The sequence below is a fragment of the Lonchura striata genome, chromosome 1A, assembly GCF_050655825.1.
Source record: "Lonchura striata isolate lonStrDom1 chromosome 1A, ASM5065582v1, whole genome shotgun sequence".
Classification (NCBI taxonomy): domain Eukaryota; kingdom Metazoa; phylum Chordata; class Aves; order Passeriformes; family Estrildidae; genus Lonchura; species Lonchura striata.
In genome coordinates this window covers 45827577-45852466 of record NC_140741.1, presented here as the reverse complement: position 1 = coordinate 45852466, position 24890 = coordinate 45827577, and the positions used below count along the sequence as shown (strand labels likewise).

At 41.5% G+C, this 24890-nt stretch overlaps 1 long non-coding RNA gene across 1 annotated transcript; it reads left to right on the top strand.

Moving 5' to 3' along the window:
- Nucleotides 1–3: 3 nt before the first annotated feature.
- On the top strand, nt 4–23419 carry LOC146763470 (uncharacterized). Its single transcript, XR_014951871.1, has 2 exons — nt 4–1292; nt 21164–23419. It is a non-coding gene; the product is annotated as an uncharacterized LOC146763470 (long non-coding RNA).
- Nucleotides 23420–24890: the final 1471 nt, after the last annotated feature.

The window sequence follows — 24890 nt, the reverse complement described above, 5'->3', positions numbered from 1 at the left end:
GCCGGACTCCTCCGTGCAGCGCCCGCTTGCCCCCGCCGGCCCGCAGCCGGAGGCCCAGCAGGCCTGGGGTGCTCGGGCTCGGGCGGGGGTGAGAGGAGGAAGACTCCCGCCCCGCCGCCCCCATCGAGCACATGGTGGCCGGATGCTCTCGGGGGACAGGGGTGTGAGCCCGCGGTACGGTCACAGAAGGCCCTTGATCCGGCGGGGAAAGTTAAAGCCTCGTGCTGCCGTCAGCGCCAAGCCGCCCGGGGAGGGGGAGCCCGGAGGGGGCGAGTGGCCTCTGGGGACACCATGTGCCTCCCCAGTGTCTCCGCAGACGGGGCACGGCTGCGCCGGTGTGCGTGGCCCGGACCCAGGGGCCAGAGCTTGGCAGCACCCAAGGGAAGAGCTGCATCCTCCGCACAGCAGATCCTGCTTCTACCGCCCTTGTCCGCCCTCTGCTCCCCTCCGATGCGGCTTGTTCTCGAGGGCAGGAGCGCCTATGTGGGGTATTCCCCACATCTACTACGGGAAACAAGCAAAGCTGGGCAGGAGGCCACTCAAAATGCTTCTCCCTTGAGCTGCTGTGTGTGGTACACATTGGGGCTGGCCCTGATGTCTGACAGTCTGACAGTCACGTTCAATGTCAGCTTTAGAAGGATGAATTCCAACCTAGCAAGCAGTGGTGCACAGCCTTCCCTTCAAAGCTGGGGCTGGGGAAATAGGAAGATTATCCAGAAGGGCAGGAATAACTGAAATTTGAATCATGGGGCAAATTGTCAAAAGGTCATAAGTGACCCTGGCATACCCTTGGTCCAGGGTGCCTCCAGATGCGGTGGAGACAGCCTGCTCTGCCTGAAGAGCTGGAACTTGATTCAGCCCTTGGAGATTGTGGAGGATGAGAGCTGGCTGCTAGCTTTGCAGGTGCAGTGAGACCATGCCTACCAGGAATCAAGCACAGAGGTTCACAGAGCAGGTAGCCACGCTTCTCCAAGGTCCCCAGCTGCAAGGCTGGGGATGCAGAAGGACTCAGATGTGGCTCAGGTTGTACAACCCATTTTTATTTTTCCCCTGGCTGCTCTGAAACTTTGCTTTTGCCAGAGAAGAGTTTTCTGAAAAGAATAACATTGAAAAAGCAGAATAGTGGACACTGCTGCCTTGTGATGAACAAAGAATGTGGCTGTCATTCATGGGTCAAAGCCAAAAGTCAAACCAAGGCAGAGCTTCAGACTTCGAGCTGCAGGAAGGTCAGCTCTGGGGAGGTTAAAAAAGGCAGGGGACATTCTGGAGACAGAGGGCTCCATTGATGTCAGGTATGTCCAGGAGTGATTAAGCAAACATGCACACTATTTACAATTAATTTCCAAAGATCGTGCCTATGTCATTTATGTGGTGGAAGTTCCCAGGGATCCTAGCTCTGGACAGCTAGCTCTGATGCTGCCAGGACCTGACTCTTCAGGACAAATAAGTGAATTGTGGGACCATCTGCAACTGGGAAAGTTCAAGGTTCAGCTACCCTGTAATTTGGCTAGATTTGAGCTTGAGTGCTATGAGGACCTGGTGCTCAGAGAGCAGTGGCACAGTTAACTGTACTCATGCAGACATTCTTGCTGATGTTTATATTTAATTCTTATAAGCACATTGCCTTGGTGTCACAGTTGTTCACTTCCACACCTCTGAATTTCATCAGTAAGTGTGCATCTGTCCTTTGCAGTTCATTTTTCATTAGGTACCATGTTCTTCCTGCTAGGGGATCAGGGTCACAGGATTCCTGTTCCCTTTTCCATCTTCTTGTTTTGTTCTCTGTAATTTTATTACATTTCTTCCTCATGCCCTCCTAGTGCAATCTTTTTTCACTCTGATCCCAATCCAGATCACCTAACACTGTCTTAGTACAGGAGGTTATTGTCTAAAACCAATTTAAAAATTTAGGTTGGATAGTCAAATTACAATCCCTTGAATAAGAAGACTAGCCTCAAAAGAGCAGTCGTCTCTGTAATCCCAACCACTTTGATTTTCATCTCAACCTTTGATGCCAGCATCTTGCTTCCTGGCTGTTTGAGTCCATCTGTTTGGCTGGGGTCTGGCTGATTTACAAGACAATTGTCCATGTTCCCTGGGAGCATGAGGCACTAACTGGAGATTAGCTGCAAGTCTTGTCTGGTCTTTCAGAGCACTGTGTTTTTGAAAACAGGACAGGGAATAGTGCTCAAGTCCCCTTGTGCCCTGTGTGAGGTTATGCAGGCTGGCACCTCCAGCCAGGCCAGTCCCTTTCTCCCTTACATAGTACTTGGGCATACAAACCATGTCTAAATGTAGTTGAAGGTGTATAAATGTTTTACGCATCCTCTTCCGAGTCCTGAAGGACTAGCCTGTGCTAGAAAGACTGTGAGGAGAATGGTGCAGACATAGGCTGAATGCCCATACCTATACCATATATTCCCTCTGCACTAGATTCTGAATCCAGAGGATCAGCCTGGCTCCACAGAGCCAAAACAGAAGGTGCAAACAGATTATGTTACTGCTTGAGAAGATGAAACCACCTTTGGGCTCTGGAGACTGACCTCCCTGTATTCAGCCACTCAGCTCAGGGCTGTGTGTCTGTAGCAAGACCACTGAGGAAGGATGGGCCAAGGACTCAGCAGGCTTGAGTGTGCCAGGCTTAGAGCTGCACAGATTCTGAATCCCTGAGTTACAGTTGGACAACCAGGACTGAGCTGGCTGAGAAATCTGATTCTGGCCCCCTGTCCCTGTTCTCCCTCTGCTTATCGAGCCCCCCTCCCCCCCAACCCCCACCCCGCTCTTCTTTAGGGATTGGCAAAGGATTGTGCATTATTACATGGGTGTAATCTTCTTTTAAGATGTTCATGGCAGCTCAAGTCTCCAGACTCAATTCCGCACTGATTTACACAGCCTGCAATCCCATTGTGAGGGTGATGATTGCACAGGAACAGACCCTGCCTGGGTTCTGCAATGCCATGTTTGAGGTGTCTTACAGGACACAGAAGATTATTACAGAAATGCCTGTCATTTGAGACCTGTTCCCAAAGATCCCCACAGAGTTCCCATGAATTTTGAGAGCAGCAAGTGCTAGAGCTGTGGAACAGTCTGTGCGCTCATGAATGATGCTCGAGATATCATGTTTATCCAGTGTTCTGTGAACTCTAACTTACTGCTTGTAGAGCATATCCAGGTCTTTGCAGGTAGGATGCTGTAGACATTTAAAAAGTATTAGGGTAAAGGTGATGGAGAATACATATGTTGTTGCAAGAGACAGAGTTGTATCAATAATGCAGTGTAGTATGGTACTGTTGTGGTACAGTTCCAGTGCAGGGTTTGTGGACTGTACCTCAGTGTATGGAGTTAGATAATCTACTCCACCAGGGAACTGAAAAACTTGAATTATGTATGATAGAACATAGACATGTTTATACAGAGAGCAGTTCCTGCAATACTTTATACACTCAGTGCAGAAAGGGAATAACACAGGCATGCTTGATTCTGCTTGCTTGAGAACTTCATTATCGCATTTCATTTGCACAGCCTGATGAGCTGTGCAGTATTTGGTTTCTTCTGCTGCTAATAAAAACAGTCCATATAACTGGTTGCTGGAGTATCATTGAGCTATTCTCTATGAGTACATAATGAAACACATTGACCCCCTTTAAACAATAAAACCCTACACTAATTTTCTTTAGTCTGAAATGAAGAAAAATAATTAATCTTGCTTTATAATTGCAGTCAATCAGTCATTTTACAATTGGACAGTAAGTCTTTAAGTGAAAGACCAAGCTTTAATTGAAACAATGAAACATTTGATTGTTACTGAAAAATCAGTAAGAGGCACTATTCAAAGAGCTTGTTCAAATGTTTGTCACTGATAAGATGCACATTTCTAAAGAATCAAATCTATTTGCTTTGGAATGAGATTATTTTAGCAAATACAGTTGCTTATCTAAGATGTAAAACCAGCGAGGCTTTTTTTCTCTCCCCTGCCCCCAGCCACTGCAGCACTTAATGCTGCTCCGTGCTTATAAACTCCTGAAACATGGAGATGAAATCTGGGCTTATGGGGTTTGTCATAGGCTGCAGAAGAGCCAGGGCTTCACCCTGGCTGACCTGAAAGCAGCTCCATTCAGCTGCACCTTCACAACAATGAAATGAAGACTGTGAGCTGCTCAAACTTTAGTAGTTCAGGAGAGATATTTCCCTTACCTGAGTTTCTGTGTGAGCCTAAGCTGTCACTCAGCTTTCATTGCCAGGAATAGTACTCTGACCATTGGCATGGGTATATTGATTGTAAGGACAACCGTACACAAAGGCATTCTTGTTCCACAGTAAGAGTGTCTACAGGTAGAGTGTGTAGAATTGGTAATGCTGTAAGTTCATGATATACCAGGGTCCTTGACCATTTCCAAGCCCTAGGCATTACTATGGTTGCCTTTTTTTAGTTCATTATTCTGAGTTTCTTTAGAATATGATGATCAGAATGTCCATTTTGTGAGCTTCACATACCCTAATTTAGGCAACTGAAGTCATATACCCAATTCAAATGAGGGCTCCTCAGTATAAAAGAGGCATAGAGCTCCGAGAGAAAGTCCAGTGGAGAACTACAAAGATGATTAAGGCATCTCTCTTACGAGGACGGGCTGATAGGGTTGGGCCTGTTCAGCCTCAAGAAGAGATGACTGAGGGGGAGCCTCATCAGTGTCTGTAAATATCTGAAGGGAGGTATCAAGAGGATGTAACTGGGCTCTACTTAGTGGTGCTGAGCAATAGGACAAGAGACAACAGGCAGAAACTGATGCTGAAGAAGTTCCACCTGAACATGAGGAAGAACTTACTTTACTGTGAGGGTGACTGTGTCCTGGAACAGATTGTCCAGAGAGGTTATGGAGTCTCCTTCAAAAGCTGTCTGGACACAATCCTCAATAACATGTTCTAGGGACCCTGTCTGAATAGGGAGATGGGACTAGATGCTCTCCAGTGGTCTCTTCCAACTGCACCTATTCTGTGATTCTGTAGTTTAACCATCATTTAACCTTCAAAAGTCAGTCAAGAGAGGTGGGCATCTGAAATTCACTTATTTTAGATGCCTAATTAGTATAGATTTTGTTCCCATTTTTCTTAGTGTGATAACCAGAGGTCATATAAGACAGTAATGATATCCTCTTCAAACCTGAAAGTGATACGCTGAATCTTCACAACAATTAGAAATATTTATAGTCCTTTGCTGCTGAGTAAAATGCACAGCTAAGGGTATGCAGTCTGCATTTGCTCATTTACTAATCACAGTCACATTGGAAAGTAATCCTGTTGGCTGGTCATCTGAAGGAGGATTCAGGAAACAGCCACTAGGTAGCTTTTTCTATATGTATGTGTGCGTGCATGTGTGTATAGAGCCAATTTGCCATGCTCAAATGCATGCAATAGTTCTCTCAGCATGAAATACATCTGAATCCAGTGGATAATTGTTCACGTTGCAGAAAAAAATCTTCCAAGTGAAATCACTGACTTGAAATGTTAAGAGATGCTTCTGGTTCAATAAGGTAAGATTTCAGTCCTAGAGGACTGAGAGAGTCTGGGACCTGAATAAGCTTTGTGTTTCTTCAAAGAGAAATACACCAAACCCAAACCTCCCCACATTAGTTTCATTGCTATTTTGTTTGAAGAAATTCATGAGACTTAAAGAAGTGATTGATATGTTAATATTTAGTTCTTTGGTTTTACAATTCTGAAGTGTATCTTAATGTTTCCTTTTTAACTTATTCATTTTGAGCAGTGCTAATAGGACTAATGACATAACTAACATATAGAAAGTGATGAGGCTACTTTTATGCCCTTTGCTGTTGTTAAGAATATTATCCTTTTTATATGGTATTGCTATTCACTTCCCAATTAGTAATTACAAGGAGGAATGAATTCCAAGTAATAACTTTCTCACTTAATGAGAAGAGACTGAGGCAGTCTTGCCTTTTGGAAGGAGAAGAAATATAGAAGTAATTGCATCCTCTCTGCAGGGTTTGTGTTCTCTGTGGGGCTACTTTTGTTCTGTTGGTAGCCTTTGAGAGTCTAATATTCCACTTCTGAACATAATGAGCTGAATGCTTAATTTGTAAGGTTTAGACACCTTATACCTTCCAGCTTACATACACTTGCATTATTCTGTATCTTTATCTTGATTCTTATATTTAAGAGTGTATTGTCCAGAGAAGCAGGAAGGTTGTTTTTGGTTTGGCTTTTCTTTCCAAGGCTGGTAAGGGAACACCAGTGTATTTTGAAAGGACTCTTCCAAGTGAACATAAGGGGCTGTGTTAGTGGTATTTAAAAGTCTTTGATGAACAGATAATTGCAACTCTGATAAACAGGTTTTGAATGTAAATTTTCTACTTGCATGTTTTGTGTTTGTTCTATCCATTCTCATCTAAAAATGAAATGCTTCTGCTTTTTTATTAGTTCTGACGTTCTCATAAGAATGGTTTTGAGTGGAGAACATTAGAAGCTGGATTATGTTTAAAAGGAGAAGGGACTGCTTGAAGCAGCATCAGATAATTAAGAACATCACATTTTTAAAAATCAGTCCTATGTACCTCATCATGCTGCTGTTATCTGACTTTAACTGGAATGCTTCTATGAATAAGGCTGCTGGATTGTACCCTCAGGACTTAGATAGGAGAACACAACTACCAGTCTTGCTATCCTTATATGGCCTTCATGGGCCATCCAGGAATCTCAGCTTTCTGGGCTGCTTCCATCTGTGCCAGTAGTTTAAAAGCTGCAAATCACCTTCATTTATCTCAAAAGGGCATTAATTTTGAAGCCCAGCAATGATACTTCAAATGTCAGCCTTCTTCATTTTTTCAGAAGCATCCAGCTAGTCTGCTTATTCATTAATGTGGCTGGCTGGGTGGGAACAGCTGCAGCCTGAAAAAGTGCCTGGCTGTTAATGGTCTATGCAATGTGCTGTCATTTCTCTGATTAAGCCTCTTGGTCTACCCTCTGGCTGAGCCCTTGCCTGAGAAAAAGGCATATGCAAAGACAGGCAAAAATGGAAAAGGAAGGCTACATCTGTAGCATCTTCTCTTCGTTATTGATAACATGGTGTTGCTTTCCCGAGTTTTTTCCATTAGTTACTTTTGCCTTCACAGTTGGACGAAGACAAACCAGACTCATGCAGGAGGGGTGATGATACCTGGGGCTTGATGATCCTTATGGGGCCCTTCCAACTCAAAATATTCTGTGATCCTATATGGAAATGCTAATGCCCACATAACTGAATCATAGACTGTGAAGTAGAGACAGGAAGGGATGCAGCTCCAAGCTGGGTCTGAGGAGACCCAGAATCTTTGCACTTTGCTTAATACCACTTTAACTTCACTCAAAATCCCAGCTGCTAGCATGGCCTGAGAGCACTCCAGGGTAAGCTGGGTGGTGTCAGTTGGAATGGTTTCAGGCTGCAGAAGGAATTGAATCCAGACCTGCTTCAAGGGCTGCTGTCCCCCTGTATTAAGACATCAGGATGTCCTTCTTCTGCCACTGGATTTTAAAAGACAAGGATTAACCTGAAAATTGTTCTTTTACATATTTGATACTAGTGTGACTTTGTATAGGGAAGATGCTCCTTGCTGCAGCGTCCATCTCTGGGTGAATTTTGAGGTGCCAATGATTCCTCAGGCAATGCCCAAGTCCCTATTGCAGAGGTGTGGATTCGCTGGGTGCTTGTAGGTACCCATGTCCTTTGTTAAACCTGGCTTTCTGTCATATCCTCAGGTTGCAGCTGACCCTCTCTGCACACTTGGGCTGCTGGTTCTCATCAACAGGAGACACACAGTAGCTCAAAGGTGAAATATAATGATCTTATCCTCACAACTATGGCTTCAAGGTAAAGCTTTTAAGCTTTTATGCCAGTGTCCAAGAAGATGCATCCCACATGGAAGAAAATCAGTAAGGAGTTACGGAGCAATTTTTCCTTTCATTTTTGGCATGAGTAAGAACATTTCTTAGTCATAGTTCCCTTTTGTTGTTTCTGTTCAGCCACCCAATGTCACAATAATTGGGTGTGCAAATATTGCAAACTGCACATAGGCAATTGTCTCCAAATGAAGTTATTTTTATAGATTCTGTATTTGAGAAACATAAAAACAAAAGCTTTCTGTTAATATCCACTGCTTCAAAAATTCCTTTTGACCAAAGATGATATCTGTTTATAGTGATTCATAGTTTTCAGAGGTGCATAAAACTAAATATGTGTGGAAAATCCTTCCTGGGGACCTCCAGGGCAGTTTCCAGCCGAGGCTCTTGATGTATTTGAGATGCCACAGCTCCCTCCAGCGGGCTACTTCCAGGAGGAGGATTCTGCAGGCACCAACCCAAAACTTCCAAACCTCAAACAGAAAATATTCAAACCATTTTATTTGAAACATTTTTCCCCCTGACTGTAGCAACTAATTCTCCCCTCTCACAATATAATAATATTTGAAGCAAAGACTTGTATAAAATCTGAGAAAATTCACGTACATGGACCAGATTTTCATATAGACTCAAACCAATTATGTCCTGTTGACTGTCATGTAAATACAGTTTTTCATTTGGAGTAGAGTGGCATGGCCTATGAAACCACAACATGTGAGACGTAGTAGGATAAGGAAAGTTTCCTATGTTTACATTCTCCAAGTCATCATTCTCCAACATCAAACTACTGCAACAAGTCCAACATAAATGACACGCCATTCAGCTGAACATATGTGACTCCATGTAGGTTTGTTTTCATAACATGGATTATTGGTACTTATGAACCTTCACAGGAGCTGATGCCTTCTTTTATGAGTTTTCAAGGGTGGCAGTGGATGAAGCCATGTGCATGGGAATGACAAAATCTAGTCCAAACTAAGGAACAGATCCAGAATGGAAATATGTTCTTTCTTTCCAAGAACCTGAAAACACAGAGCAGTTATTTTGGGAGATTTCCAATAATTCTAATTCTTAGTGTCATTTTTCTTGGGAGATAATGTCTTATGATATAAGAATTTTATAAATATTTTAACAAATACAGTAAACTGCAACATCTATATCAATCATTTTAGCTTGGTGATTTAATATTATTAGATTGATTATTTGATATTAAAAGAAAAGTAATGAAAGGAGTTTAATGAAGTTCATTACTACTCCTTTCCAATCAACTTCTGTTCACATTACTGACTCCTGAGTAGTGATTCAAGCTGTAGGTTTAAAAATGGGCTAGTGTTGGCAAACCAAGGAATGGATTCAGCATGATGGTTATAGAGAGGTGGTGGCTGAGCCTATAAGAATCTGCATTAGATACAATGGTATCAGCATCTGGAGACACAACAACAGCACTATGTAAATAATGTGTAGTGTTATATGTTCTCAAGTATATAATATGTTGCCTGGCAACTGCATGTCTCTCAGCTTGGAAAAGTAATTGTTTTTAATTATGTCCCTGTGATGCTGTATGACCACAGATTTAAGAGCACTGAATCTGCCTGATTGCTTTTAAAATGAGATTTATTTTAAAATTATGCTCCTTTTTTGAATCATCAATATGCCTTACCTCAATCAAGCATTTTGTGTTTCTGGTGTTTTTCCTAAGCATACTCTACAGTACTGCACTCCAAGGATAATTATGCAGAACATGTTTTCTTTTCCCTGAATAGTTCAGAATTTGTAGAATTTATAAAGTGTCCTTCATGTAGTCAGGGCCTACTCCTTTTTTTTTTTTTCTCTGTAAGAACGTGCTTACGTCTCTCAGCTCACAGAGACAAGAAATTTGGGCTGTTTGGCTTTCCTGTGGCTTGGACTTTGTCTTGTGTAAGGAAAGGCACTAATATGAAGACCAACTTGGCACATATCAGTAGTTTACAATATCCTTCAGCTGGATTTATGTAAGCTAAGTCCACCTGAAAAGGTAGATCCCATTTATATACTATATTCCCAGGTTTCTGTAAACTGTAATTCCTGCACTATTAAGAATGAGCCACATCAGTAAAATACGTTGTAAAGTCATGGAGCTGATGCACAACCTTCTGTGTACTATCCTCTGTGAAGAACATACCTAGAGAGAAAATTGTAAATATCACCCATCTTTGCAGGTCCAGCCTCAGTAGGAAAGGAGTAAATAATCCCCTGAAGTACACTGCCTGGGACACCCTGCAACATGGGAGTCACCTCTCTATTCAAACTCCCTTTGATGGAGTGGATTAGGAATAGCTCTTCTATTATAGGGGTGAATACTCCAGCCAGAAAGTGGATTATAGAAAAGGTATGACAATTTCACAACTCTGTGGGGCTTTAAATAAACTCTGAGAAAGTCATTTGGACTGGACCTCTTAAGAGACTTAAAGAGGTGCTCATTGCTCATAGGCAATAAATCCCAGATGCACGAGGAAATTGAGCCAAACAGATATTTTCAAGTGGCATGGACAAATTTCTAGTGAGTCAGGGTGCCTCCAGCATTACTAACCACCAGCTGCAGAGTTCTTTGAATTGAATTCCTGTGCATAGGTAATAAATTCTATGTTATTTGTATATTTTATCAGGCCAAATTTTATTTTATTGATTTACTTTTTTATATGATCCCAAGTCCCTATTGAGATTGTGCTCTTTTCATGTTTTAACACCTAGCTGTCCATTAAGAAATCTTCAAGAAATAGCTGAGATGACTCCTTCTAAGAAAATAGCCCTAGTAGATCATCTAAGAGAGGATGGCATTAAGAATAGTCCCTCAAATAATTCTCAGTTATGTACAGCTTTTTCACTGTATGGTTACATAGGAACAAAGATTTCCTCAGGTACTATTGCTTCAGAATATTGAACATTAATTCTATACTACACTTTCTGGCTTTTTTTTTTCTTCTGTGTATGAAGTCCTTACCTAATTTTATAAAATATAAGAAATGCACTTAATATGACTATGAACATATACTTTATTAAACATATTAAACATATGAACATATACTTTATTAAACTCGCTGGCACAATTTGCTCAGGGAGGTTGTGGAGTCTCCATCCTTAGGGGTAATAAGATATTTGGACATGGTGTCAAGCAACTAGTCCGCCCAGAGCAAGATAGAACCATCTAGCAAAATACTTCTTTTTGAGGGTTTATTGCTTTGGTTTGAAATTGTATTAGACTGGGAGGAACTTCATATTGCTTTTTGCAAAGGGAACTAGATAGAAGATTATCAGTACACTTCAGATGCTGCCTTTTGTATTTGTCAAATTGGTGCAATGTAAGATTTTAGTCTCTACAACTCAAGCACTGCAGTGCCTAATACCAAATGCAGTCCTAGCTGTCCATTTGCCTCTTGTAGTGCCTGGGGAGAAGTGACTACCCAGGAAATCCAGTGTGCTGTGTACAGTTGCCTTGTGTGGGCCAGATGACACAGCAATGGGATTGAGCCTGGGATCCCTCTCCAATGTGTGAGTGAGTGTCTTGGAGAAAGCACACCTGTCATAGCCTGGGCAATTCACAGCCACATCTCTTAGTACCCAAGAATGTAACTAGAAACACCAGACCCTAGGCAACAGCCAGCCAGGGAAGTAGTCTCTGCTCCAGTCATTAAATTTGTGTGGCTGCTCAGACAGGATAATAAGATTCACTAAAGAACAAACGGGCAGGACCACAAGAGAGAAAATGAGAGCAAGTCTTCCTCTGCAGCAAGACTAGAGAGGAATGAAGTGGGAGAGTCATATCTGCTTTATAGATACAATGTGGAGATGAAGTAGAGAAGAGATTCTCTGATTTAAAATGTCTTCAGTGCTGAGGACTTGGAGGACTTTCAAGGTTTAACCTTGCAAATAAGTGTCCTGTTTTGTACCTCTAACTTTTTTTGCAACATCAGCAGCTAAAGGGAAACTTGAAGTTACAGATGAGCTTCATGTTATTTTGTAGAAGTAAAACCACAGGCTCTTATCATCCAGGCCTGACTGAACTGCTCAGTTCCTGAAAATAGGTCACAGAGAGAATCTGCACTAATGAGGAAAAGTTGGCAAAAACAATCATTGCAAGTTAGAAATGTGTGTCAGATCCATTTTATTTGCATAGTTGATCTGGAGGTGATGTAATGAACAGGTTTTGTACCAAAGCAGTACATACTGAAGAGGATGACTCAGTTCTGGGAGCCGCAGGGAACAACTTAGATCAGGTTCACTTTGCAGAGCAGCAGCTTTTGACGACTCCTCAAGAACATCAAGCAACTGCAGTTGCACCTTCCCCAAAGGCCCCACAGCATATTGACATCTATCCATGCAGTTAAAATCTTCCTTTTCTTCTTAGGCCCTATTTTCTGTTTGATGGATTTAAACTGCTACTTCCATTGCCAGAATTCAAGAGAGGACTTGAGGGCTGCTGAGTCAGATCATGGACTGGCCTTGAAGTATTTGGGAGGCAAAGCAGAGTCCCAAGGCTTGTGACAAGCATCTTCCAAGTTTTTACAAACTCAGGTAAAAAGCTGTGCTGTGCCTGTGGAGCATGAATTATATCAGGATGGAGAGGTATAAAGCTGATGTGTGAGCAGGCCAACATGTGATACATGACCTACTCTGGGCATTCAATAAGAAGCTGTAGAAGGCTTCTGACTCTCTTTTGGGGCCCAGACATTCAACATTAATCTTTGCAGTGCATAAGTTCCAGCTCATTGTGTAAATTTTAGACATTAAGCCTTCTGTTTCCTCTTCTTCTTTCTCTGAGTATGCAGCTTTTCTGGACATGTTTTATTACAGGCCCAAACCACCCATGTACAAAAGCAGGAATGGAGAGGACCATCAAGCAGAAAAGTGTGTATGCAGCAAGCTAGCCAGTGGTTTAGTCCTCTTCTAAAGGGCAGGCCTACGTCCAGATTGGTATTTAGAGTTAGACTCTGTCTTTTCCTGCATTTTGATTACTTTGCTAATGAAACAAAGGAATGATTAATCTGTCTTTAGTGTTAAACAAGTATTTTACTTACTTTCTGCTAGAACAATGCCCTGGGTAAGTAATCATACAAAGCAAGTACCAGCATGGAAGGAGAATTTGAATTGATCTTTATGTGTGTGTTCAAAACTGCTGAGCTCATTTGATATAAAATTACTGACTTCAGGAGTCTGCAAGATTCTGTATCTTGGAGAGTATCTGGATGGCAGGAGAAGCTGTGTTTCTTTTATTGACTTCCAGGATTATTTCCCTGTGTGAATCATTTCAATATGCAAAGCTGTCATGAAAATTTGCAAGTCTAGGCTCACAGTCCTACTCACTCTATGTTTACTATGATAAAAAAAAAATCATACCTTATTCACACATCAAAGCCAACAGGCAAACTGAATCTCAAACAGCTTGTTTTTCTTTAGCTCTTTCCAAAAAACAGACATAGTTAAAAAATCCTCTGTCACTTTTCTTTTTAGGAGTTTCTATGTTAACTTATCTTGAGTCAACCCAGGAACTCACTGAATGTGTGGCTACAACTTATCTTGAACTGGGAAGAAAGGGTTTGGTGTTCTTATTTATAAAGGAATAAATACAATTAGGTTATATTTAATGTTTATAAAGCATTTTATCTAGATGTTTCTCTCATTGCCAGAAATCTTACTAACTTTTTTTAGCATGGCAACTGAAATAATAATGTGAGTATGAAATAATTATTCTGAAAATGAACATTTCAGAGTTCCTATATTGCACAACTCAAATTGGGATGTTTGTTGTGGTTGATTTTGCCAAGGCAGCATGAATGCCATTTACAGAAAGCTGGCTCTCAAAGAAGAGAAAATTAAGCTCTGGTGAGAGCACTGCTCTACTTGTCAATATTCTGTTTTCTTCTTGCTGAGAAAAGCATATATCCTCTCCTTAGCTATGGCGTCAGTAGCTCATTCACTAAGCTATTAAACCAGACAATAAATGGTATCACAACATCTGAGCCAAAGCTTATTTTCAGAACAGATCACAGAAGCTACTGTGCCTGTGCCTGTGTGTTTTTGCTGGATCAGGGCCCTTGTTCCATTTAACTTCAGCTCAGTTACCTGAGACCTTGCCTCATTCTCAATTACTGTGTCCTGCCACAATACTAAAATGTTCATATTGCTCTTCATAATTGTTCAAATATTTTTAAAGTCCTAGTCTTATATACAAGCCAGAAAATATCTTTTCTTTCACCTTAAATCAGACTAAGCAGTAAGCCTTTTTAATTCTTGTTTTTCAAGATGTATTCCTGGTGAGTGAAACAAAATAAGATGAGGGACATAGGTTCGGTTCTTCCCAGCACCACACTGCCTCACTGGAGGTAAAGCTGTGTAGCTCCTGGGGTGGCCAGGAAGAGAAGGCAGGAGGAAGCTCTTGTAACTCTTGTAAATCCATCTCCCTTCCTTCCCCCTCACACCACCCTGTTGAGGAGCAGAGCCCAGGAGTTTCCACCACTCTTGGCTGTAGCATTCTGGCCCACGTAGAGAGTGTTCCATGCCCACTTTACTGCACCTCTGCAAATGTCACGCTACCCTTAAAACTTCCTGTCACACTGTGCCCCAAGAAATGACCCCAGCACCAAGCCAGAGTCAATCTTGCCATCCTTCTGGATTTCTGCCTGTAGCTTGGACCTGTCACACTGACACAAGATATCCACACACCTCTCTTCCCTCAATTCAGCCGGGAACAGGACTACTGCCTCTTTGGGAACTGGAAGAGCAAAGGGCTGGAGGCCAAGTGGCTGGATTCCAGCTGGGGACTTCAGGAAGCTCCATTGTCTGAGCAACCACCTCATGGGTAAGACTGAAGGAGGTGGTGGTGGTAGTAGTAGGCATGTCATGGAAGCCCAGCTCAAAATGCTGCCTTGTCTGAAATTTTGCAGTGCCATGAAAAGCGGCTTAGATGATAAAAATTGAAACTCCTTGATTACTGAAAGCAATAAAAAAGTAAAAAATACCAGAATCTTTAATTCTGTTCCTTTTTTTTCCTTTACATTTCAGTCAACTAGGGTTGACTTTGAGAAGAAAGCAAAGAATTAAAGTTGTACTGCTCAGACACTTGGACTGAACCCAGCCAGGCAGATGGGGCATTAAATGAGAAGTCACATTTTAAAAAATCTATTCTGCATAATATTAAAAAAAAAAGAAAAATAAATATGATTCAGCATGGTTGCTAACTTTAATGAAGAAGAAAATTCCACACATAGTCCTATGGCAAAACTTATAAGGCTTATTGCATGTTATATTCAGTCCACTGTACCCTGAAATGTTCTCAAGATGAAAGTTGTCTGATGATAAAAACATGAAGTAGATGAGAAATAAGGTCTTGCAATTCAATTTATAGAGAGTCATGACTGTTTCTGAGTTCTTGATATTTTTTGCTTTGTGTACAGACACACAGCAAAGTCTCCAGTGTGCTTTTGCATAAGCCTGCTGAAAGTCTTCATGCACAAGTATTAACTGAACTTTTGGAAATGAATATTCATTATGTTTCTTGCTTGTCCATGATCCTTGGGGAGTTTGTAATGAAGGAGTATGTAGGAGAGAAAGGTAACTTTATTCTCTCTTTCTGCAAGACCCTCATAAATGGCTTCAAATCTAGATGAAAATGCTTTGTGTTCAGTCACTGATAAGTTCAGTGCCACTGTGTTCAAAAGGATCCTTCTGAAAGTTAAGCTTCAGCTCACAGAGGGGGCAAAAGTCTCATTCTATGTGGGTGTCACTAATTATGGCAAACACACACAATAATCTCCTTTTTTGTTGATGACTCATACTTTGAGGATAAATAAGATAATTTTCCTCACACTACTAGGTCAGAAGAAGAGACTGCAGTGCCTTATCTAAAAATACATTAGGATATTGGTGTAGATTTTTAAATTTGAGCATACCGTGATGTATATGCTTTATTCCAGCATCTTTTCATGTTTTAATAACTTCCTTCTGTAGTGTGAGGAATTAAAGAGAAAAACCTTTTGAAGAGAGGCTGCAGCATTAAATGAATAACAATTCCTTCACTTTTCTCCTGTGCTGCCCTCCCTTCTGTGTATTTTCCCTTTTGCAGGGCATTTGTGCCTCCACAGGCACTCACCTGCCATTTGACCTCTCCAGGTATGTGATAAGCCAAAGCCACCAGATCTGTAAAGTCAGTTCAATCCCTCTTCTGCTCTTTCTGGCCCATATCTGTCCCACCACACACCTCCCCTGTCCTCTTCATTCACTGTGTGTTAGAAAGGATCTACTTTCTAGGGGTAAATGAGGTTTCCTGCTAATTGCACTGAGTTGAATCCATCACTGCAGCAGCTGCTATTCCTGCCTCAACAGTGCAGGAGCCATGAGGAGGGCAACACGTCTGTGCTGCTTTGCTGGCCTGGCTAGTCTGGTGCGCAGAGGCTCAGACAGCTGGGCCAGGTACAAATCTGCAAAACCAGAGCATCCACCAACCCAGGGGTGTTGAATACACCTGAGGGCCGGTGTCACTCTCTGCCGGGCTACCTCTGTTGCAGGGAGGATCACAGCAGTCACCTTTTTCTGGTTTGTGGCGCAGACTGAGGCAGAGCATGATAGGGAGCAGGGAGTTTTTGCTAGCTGCAGGCTGATGCTCTGAGTTAAGGTGACAATGCAGATGTACCCAAAGTGTCCTCTAACTGTCTGGCTAGGGATTACAAGCACTGAAACAGAGTGGCACAGGCTTTGTTTATCAGAGGGAAGGGGGCACATGGCCTTCTGTGTTTTCTGAGAAGTGATGGCACTAACCAGTTGATTAATGCAAACTCCACACTTGAGAAACAGTTCAGAGGAAGCAACAAACCTCTGAATATAAGGAGCAATGGAGATACTTTGTGTCTGTGATATTTACAAGGCCTTTACTAAAGCACCTCCTGAGCTTCTGAAGTTCTTTAAGTGGTGGTCCTTGCTGAGTCCCGGTGACAAGAGACAAATTCTGCAATGCTCCATTTAGGAATAGCAGTCAGAGGTACAGAAGTCCTGTCTTCAGTTAGTTAGTGCTTTGGCCTCAGGAGGACACCATGCTGTCACTTGTGTGCTTTCTGCCTGGACCAGGACCTATCAGCCTGGCTGTATCATGTTTGCTCTACTGAAATCTAAACATGGGTCAAATGATTTACTGGCCTGCACTGTACCTGGAACAACTGGGGCTGGCTGCATGAGGATACCTCGATCACGCTCTGGTTTTTGTGTTTCCTTCCTGACAAGCTCTGAGAGAGGCTGTACCAGAGTCACATTGCCTGCTCACGTGTGAATAATGCCTTTGTTTACATGCATGCAGTCTAATCTGCACTTCATTTCAAAATATATCAGAACATATATCTACATATAGCCACTGCTAGATTGCTTTGTGGACCTTGAGCTCCTGGAAAGAAAATTAAGCTATTGTTTATGATGAGGAACCTGCACTGGGCTGTACAGGAGTGGTGCTAAGAAGAAGCATCACCCAGCCATGCAGTGATCATCTGAAAGTCAGGGTTGGAAGCCAGGATTTGGTAAGCAAAATGTTACACCAATTCTACTTTCCCAGCCTCTAAATTGTGCAGACCTTGTTTCCAGTGGCTTTCCAGAGCTCTGCTGTTTTAGTCAGCATCTACTGCTGCCTACTATCTTCTGATTCCCATCATCCAAGAGGGATCATGAACTTGGAAAGGTTATCCTCTTTCAAAATCTCCTTCCCGTGGATGGACTTGTAAGTTCTCTGATGATACACAGCAGCTCAGCATTCATTTTCATTATACAAGAATGAAAATTCATTGGGGAAGAAAAGGAAGAGCAGGGAGGCTTCCTTGCCTATTGAGTCATCCAGAGCATCTTACTCTCCAGTGGTCTCACCTTGTCCACAATCTTGAGGAAGGCAATATAATCATAATCTAGCAGATGTAAGAGCAAAAAAAGGAAAGATACATTTACATCAGCTTCAGAACTAATTGACTGAAATAGTTAGGAAAGCTGTCCCAGTGTTCATGCTGTGAATTATTTTTTCTTTTTGTCTTGGCAGGGCTTGTTTTGATCACCTACCCTGAGCAAAGAACTGCATACATTAATTAGGAGCAAAATGTCATCTCACTAGAAAACCACCTGCTATGTGGAAAGTTGTGCTGTTCAACAACATCTATAACATAAATGCAGATTTAGCTGTCTTGATGACAGAAGCTGAGAGAGAGCCTACACAATTGAACAGCTACAACAGGCCAGCCCAGGCTAGGATTAGTAGTACAGCTGTACTTGGTATGTGTAAATTATGGAGATCCTTTGGAAGAGCCCCAGACTGTTGCCAAATGTGAGTCTCTGTCATCCCAGTCCTCCTCACAAACAGCTACAAAACTCTACCCTGTGCTTAATTTGACTTTGTTTGTGAAACAAAATGTCTCTGTTGCAAAAGGCTTAAGTTTTTGCAAACAGTAATTAAAGCTAGAGGTTTGTCTTCCATTTCAGTGGGGCAGGTTTGGGCTCTCAAGCAGTGAGCCATGAGAGAGTGAACAAGATGATCTAAGAGAAACATGCTTGACTCCTTGGCCAAGGCTGGAGGCCAAAGACTTTTAAGCATTGAAATGTGTCACTGGTAGATTACACATATCCTGCCATAATTTACAGCAGGTTTAGAGCATTAATCTCTAAAGAATACACAGCATGAGGAATATTTGTAAAATGAGGAAATCTATTTAATTTCTCTGTTTATATCATATAAATAAAACATTTTTTAAGATCATCCCATCATCCCAGATGAAAAACAGTAATGATAAATTGACTTTTCAGCCAGCTTTTCCTCTATAGAGATACAAGAGCAAAGTACTGTGGTGGTTCCTTAGTGGCTGAGAGTAACATGCTGTGAGCACCACAGCTGGGCTGGAGATGCTAGGACAAGCATACTTTTCCTCCAGCTGCCTATGCACAGTTTGATATCATCCATTAAGCCCAGTCAGTAAACCAGCAGAAAACAAGATGAAAAAATAAAAATAAATTTTAAAAAATCAGTGTGCTGTTAAATACACTGTTACTAAGATAAAATAAATGCTTCTGAAAAGTTTCTCTGAGAAAGGACATAATATTTTTTCTTCCATTTCAGGGTAACTTGACTTTTCCTGCCATGAATGTCATTTAAGAGACCCTGCTGAGCAGGAAATGAATCTGAATACAATAGCTTAAAGCTCACTTTCTTTATACGATTATCAATATGGTCCTGCTTCTTTCAAACAGCTCAAACTGAGTGTTTAATAGAAAATTTTATTTCAATATTTTTCCGTGACTAGATTAAAATAAAAATGCCTCAGGAAATAGAATTGATGAGAAATATATGTGGTGTTTGTACAAGAGTCAAGGCAGTATTTCTGACTGCACTAAGTAGCACAATAGTATCTTCTAAAACAATGGTTCAAAAGTTACAGACAAATAAAAAAACATTTGGAATTTTGACTATATGACTTGGTTGATTGATAGATACAGGAACCTCTTTTGCCAGCAGAACAAAACCACCAACTCAACTAACATTTCAAGCTCCTTTTGATATTCATCTGTAACAGTAAAGATCACATGTTGTCAATTTAATTATATTCTATAAAATCTAGACATCTCAGAGCCCAAGCAGGATGATAACTAGTTCATCCTCACACTGCTGAACCTACATTATCAGACTAAAGTTGTTTGTTTTTCTTAATAGAGGACATAGTTCCGAAATGTTTGCTTACATCTCTGTAGGCCTGACATTCTGTCTTGACTAGGAATAAAAAAATTAAAGCTGTCAAAATAAGACAATGAAAAGCAAGAAAGAGATGAGTATAGGTTCTAGAGCGTCTTGACACCATGCCACCTTCTCCTTTATTTTTGTAAACATGCTGTCGCATGGTCCCTGGGATTACTTGTCAATAGAGTATTGACTCCCTGCATAATTCCTTTCATTAGTCTTACTTATATAAAAACAATTCTCTTTTTTTTTGCCGTGATATGTTACATCATGCGGGTGTTAGGAAAGATTCCTCTTCTCGAAGTAAAATGGAGCATATACAGCAAAATGTAAACTGAGCACCTTCTACTAGAGGCAAACGTACATAAAGAATTTCAAGCATTACAATTAAACTGCATTTCTGAAGTTTAGCTTGTAGTGTTTCCACTGAGAATATCAAGTGCTTGGGCATATGGCATCACCATTAAATTATGACACTTGCCTACATTAATTGTCATAGTTATTAAGTCTGAGTTACTAAGAAGTCACTCTGGATCTCGTGGGGTGATCCACTGCATTATACAGAGCAGAGATTTCAGGAATGGTTGCTTCAGGTCTCATAGTTAAAAATGAAACAGAATATGTTTTTCAGAAAAAGGTTCAATCTTGATTTAAATATTTACAGTGCTAGACTCCGCCCCAAACCCAGACAGTTTTTTTCTGGGGACAGTCACCAAGGACTGCAGGGCTGGCTGAGATTCTGCTGCAAACAGATTGCAGCAAACAGGCTATTTATGGCCAAAACACTCAGTGCAACCTAAACAACTATTGCTTTTTTATTGCACAGACTTTTCTCCTCTCCTTTACAAGATGAAGTCTTGACAAGACTACAATATTGGATACAGTATTTTGCTAGTTAGCAAATCATCATTTACAATGCTGAAGACTTTCAAGTATATTTCATTCTGGCTTTATGAGTCTTTTGTTTAAGTTACTGACATTGAAATCCCTAACAGTGATCCTGATTTTTCTCCCTGCATGTTACCAACAGCTGTTTATGTACTGGTGGTCATGTTTACCAAAGTGGCAAATATCAACATGCAGGGCTCTTTCTGCCTTCACAGAGCAGATGTAACTATGGATATTTCTTTTCAAGCTGTTAGTGACTTGGAGAGAAATGGTCACATGCTCTCAGGCACATGGTGTGGCTCTTGGAGATATTTTGTGCAGGCTTGAAAGTTGGACTGATGACTCGTGGGTCACTCCTAACCCAGCATATCCTGTGGTTCTGTGATTTGATGTTTGACACAGATGCCTACATAATTTTCCTTTTTGCCTTCTCTGTATTTCTTCAGCAGCCTGTGGGACACTGTTAGTCTTACCATCCAAATCATCCTACAGGTCTGAAAAGCACCAAGGAGCTAGATTTTATGTTCTTAAAGCTTTAATTCCTCTTGCAAATTATTTCTTTGTTTTCTTTATATTCCTTGGCATCTGGGTCAGTTCTTGTTCTTGAAATCCTGAGTTCAGGTGAAATTTGTGCTAATTTTTTTTTTTTTTTTTTGCCAGGATGCAGTGGAAACTGGGACAGGGGAGTGAAGAGTCAGGAGTGTCCCTAGCACTGGCTGTGCTGCACCAACAATTTACATCCCACGAGGACTGACTGTGAATGGATTTAATCTTTCTTTGATTACAGAGGTACAGAGGAAGCCTCAAAGTGATCTCAATATTCCCCTGCTTCTCACACTCCTCTGAGAGCACAGGCTGTGCAGGAAGGCCATGGCACACAGCCACCATCACAGCTTCTCTTTCTCAGCTCAAAATACATTCAGCCCTGTCTCCACCAGCCCTGGGAGCCCCTGAGCACCCTCCTGCTATCTGCTCACCTCATATGTGATGATTTGCTTTGCTTTTTCTAGCAGATCACATCCCCCAGGAGAGCTCTCCTTTTTGACTGGCAGCAGTGTCCTCAGTCAAGCCCCACACAGAATGTCCAGCTCCAGTCTGTGCTCAGCACCTTGTGTGCCTCTGGCAAGGCAGATGCTCTGCTCTCCTCTCCCCATGGCTTATCATGTCCCATTTCATGAGCACACCTAGTCAGCAGTACAGCCACTGCTCAGCCCTACTCCTTTTCAGTTTGATTTAACTGCTTAGTTTTCAAACATGAAGGTTAATCTCAGACCTTATTGAGCAGACCCATTAGGTCTGCTACATTTTATTTGGTCAAGTTTTTTTATTCCACTGTATGGATGAGTTGATATCTGCAAAAGCCTTCTGAAATAAAAGGCTTAAATTTATTATGTAAATATGTATTAGACAAACAAGCTTTACACCAAAATATGCACAGAGAGAGGCTTTCCAGAAAAAGACACATAAAAATTTCCTTTGAAAAGCACCTTATTATAAAGTGTTATTTCCTTCTGGTGAAGAGGTGCCATATGAAAACTGGCCTGGCAACACAACTTTTTTTCTAAATACTCATCATGGAAATGCTCTATTTGAAAATCTGAAAAGAAACTCAGATCAACTTCAATCTTACTAGTGGATACCCTTTTGTAACCACTGAAAATATGTCTTTCCTACTCATCCCATACAGAAAAACCTGTAGTCCAATAACCTAGCAGTTATGGGAATTCCCAAAATAACAAGATTAGTACAAAAAAACCTCTCCTGATGTGTATTTTCAAATTTTTACATCCTATTCATAAAATAGTTCTAAAGTTACTCTTCATGAACTAGAGTGGTTCCAACAATAAGCCTCTCCTTATCCTATCTGACCCAGCTGGCAGGGTTGGCATGTATTTGTGTTCATTAAAAGCATGAATGCAGAGAACATAGCTCCCAGCGTTTGGCAGAGTGCTCTTAATACCATGGGCTCTTAATACCATCAGCTTCCCAGGAGCTAAACATTGGTAAATGTGATCATCAGAGGAAAATTAGCAACCTGACAAAATGGTTCCAGACACCTGCTGCTTTGAGGAAGTCACTATGCTTATCAAAAGGAGACAAATTCAATTCTCTTTTAGGACAAAACAGCATTTAAGAACACAAGGTATTGCTTCAGTTGTTACCTGTACATGCATGATCTTCACTGAGCATAATACTGCTCTGGCTTGTCACAGCTGCTCAAGGCATCACAGGGGAACACCCCTAGACAAAGCAGGACATGAGTGCTTTTCTGCAAGTCCCTTCCCATTCCCATTCACATGACAAGTTGCTGTTGAGGAAAGGTCTGATATAGAGAATATGTTACCAGTGTGGAGACAGAGGACACCTTGCTGTGTAGAAGCAATTCATACATGTATGGCCTAGGGGATAAGGAGCTGAAGAGAGCTGAGCAAAGGAGGGGTTGAGGGATAGTCCTGTAACTACACAGAATAGGAGTCCAGAATTGCCAAGTGCCCTTTGCAGTACTGCTCTACAGTGCTGCAATTCATTATCTGGCATGGCTAACTTACTGGGATGGGGTGATGAAGGAGAATAGATGCTACTAAACAGTGATGCTAGCTCCACGTCTTCTGAGAGTACTCCTGTGTAAAAATTCCCATATGCATTTACTCAGGGGCATGAAGAGGGGACTGGGAAGCCAACTCTAACTGTACTTCCTAAAATGGAGAACTCTGCTGTTTTCAGGAGATAATAGTCATTCTGTGAGATAAACAAGATGTATTTCTCTGATTGTTCCTGTCTTGACAAATGTAGCTCTTCTTGAAATAAAAGGGGTTCTATCACATCCTTAAACCACATAGTTGTCTCAACTTGCTTTAATTAAGGATTGGAGTATTGCTTTTTTATTGCTTAAATAAAAAATAGTTACAGCTCTGCTCTCTGCAGTTTGCTTTTATTTTATTTCTCCACCAAAGCAGTTCTTTCTGTGAAAACTCAGTAGGGGAAGATCAGAAAGGAGCTGTTCATCTACTTTCAATGAAAGAAATTGTGATTTTAAATAAGAAACCTCTAAGAACTTTTTTCCTCATTTCTGATTCCACTTTTGTCAGGAGAAACACGGACCAGAATCACCAGCCATAAGTACAACAGGAACAAGAAACTTGTATGATGAACAGGGAATGGAAGTAGGAGCACTGCTGGCATCTTCTATGAGGTCACACTGCTCCCTCAGACACTTGCTGTGAAGGACATACAAGCCTCTGGTCTCTACAGAGCTGGCCATGTAACAAACTGTCCATCTGTTCGATGTACCTACAGATAATCTGGATTGATTCATCTAAATCACAAAGATCTTATGTTGTGAAATGTCTAACTTTTCCTTTGTTGTTCAAATTGTAGTTTGACCTGTACCTACCAGGGATGTTTGTATTGTAACAGACTTTCTACTGGACCTGTGGTGCAGAATTTCTTAATGAATTGAGTCCAAATTTCTTGCACATAGGGTGTTATGATAAGTTAGTCATGTCTATTCTGGATCACTGGCTTTCTCTAAATGCCTTTTGTTTACTGCAGCCTCAGTGGATTCAGCTTTCGCTGAACAGCAAGGGATGGCTGGTAAGACTAGTCTTTTGCTAATTTGATAAAAAGAAACACTTTTGGAATTATTCCAGTATGGCTTTTCCCCAGAATCTCTTGGAAATCACATCTGGCAGAGGTGAAATCCACATAATAACTGCATTGAAACAAAAGATCTTCAACTTTCTCTACCTGAAATTACATGAATAGCAGTCAGCCATGAAAAGCAACCACTGACCATTACAGGAAAGGAGGATGCCTGAGTAAATGATCAACATAGCAGCCCCTGTGATGTGGTTTGGGTTTATGACTAAAACAGTTGACACCACCAATATTATGTCCATTAATGAGCAGTGCTTGCAGTGTTGTTGCTGTCTCTCTTTCCCACACTGCCTCCTTCCCCCAGTGAGTAGGATGGGGGTGGATAAAAAATTTGACCCTGTGCCTGACCTAAACTGGCCATAAGGGTATTTCCTGTGAGATGATGCCGTGTTCAGCACTAAGAACTGGGGGGTGGGTTCTTCCAAATCAGTTGTTGCTCTGACACTACCTTGGCATTGCTGTCTTGCAGGAGGTGGTGAATGAATGCTGTCATATTACTTGTTTTTTCCTCCTTCACTTATTAAACTGTTTTCATCTCAACCTATGAGTGTTCTTGCTTTCACTCTTGTTCTCTCTCTTGTCCTGATGAGAAGATATGTGGGTGCTTAGCTGCAGGCCATGGTCAACACACAGTAACTGTCCATGTCCATAGTTCTCTTTGTGCAGACGTATCAAGGCGTGCTGATGAGTGCTTACCTGAGACATGGTTTGGCCCTTAGATGTTTGCAGA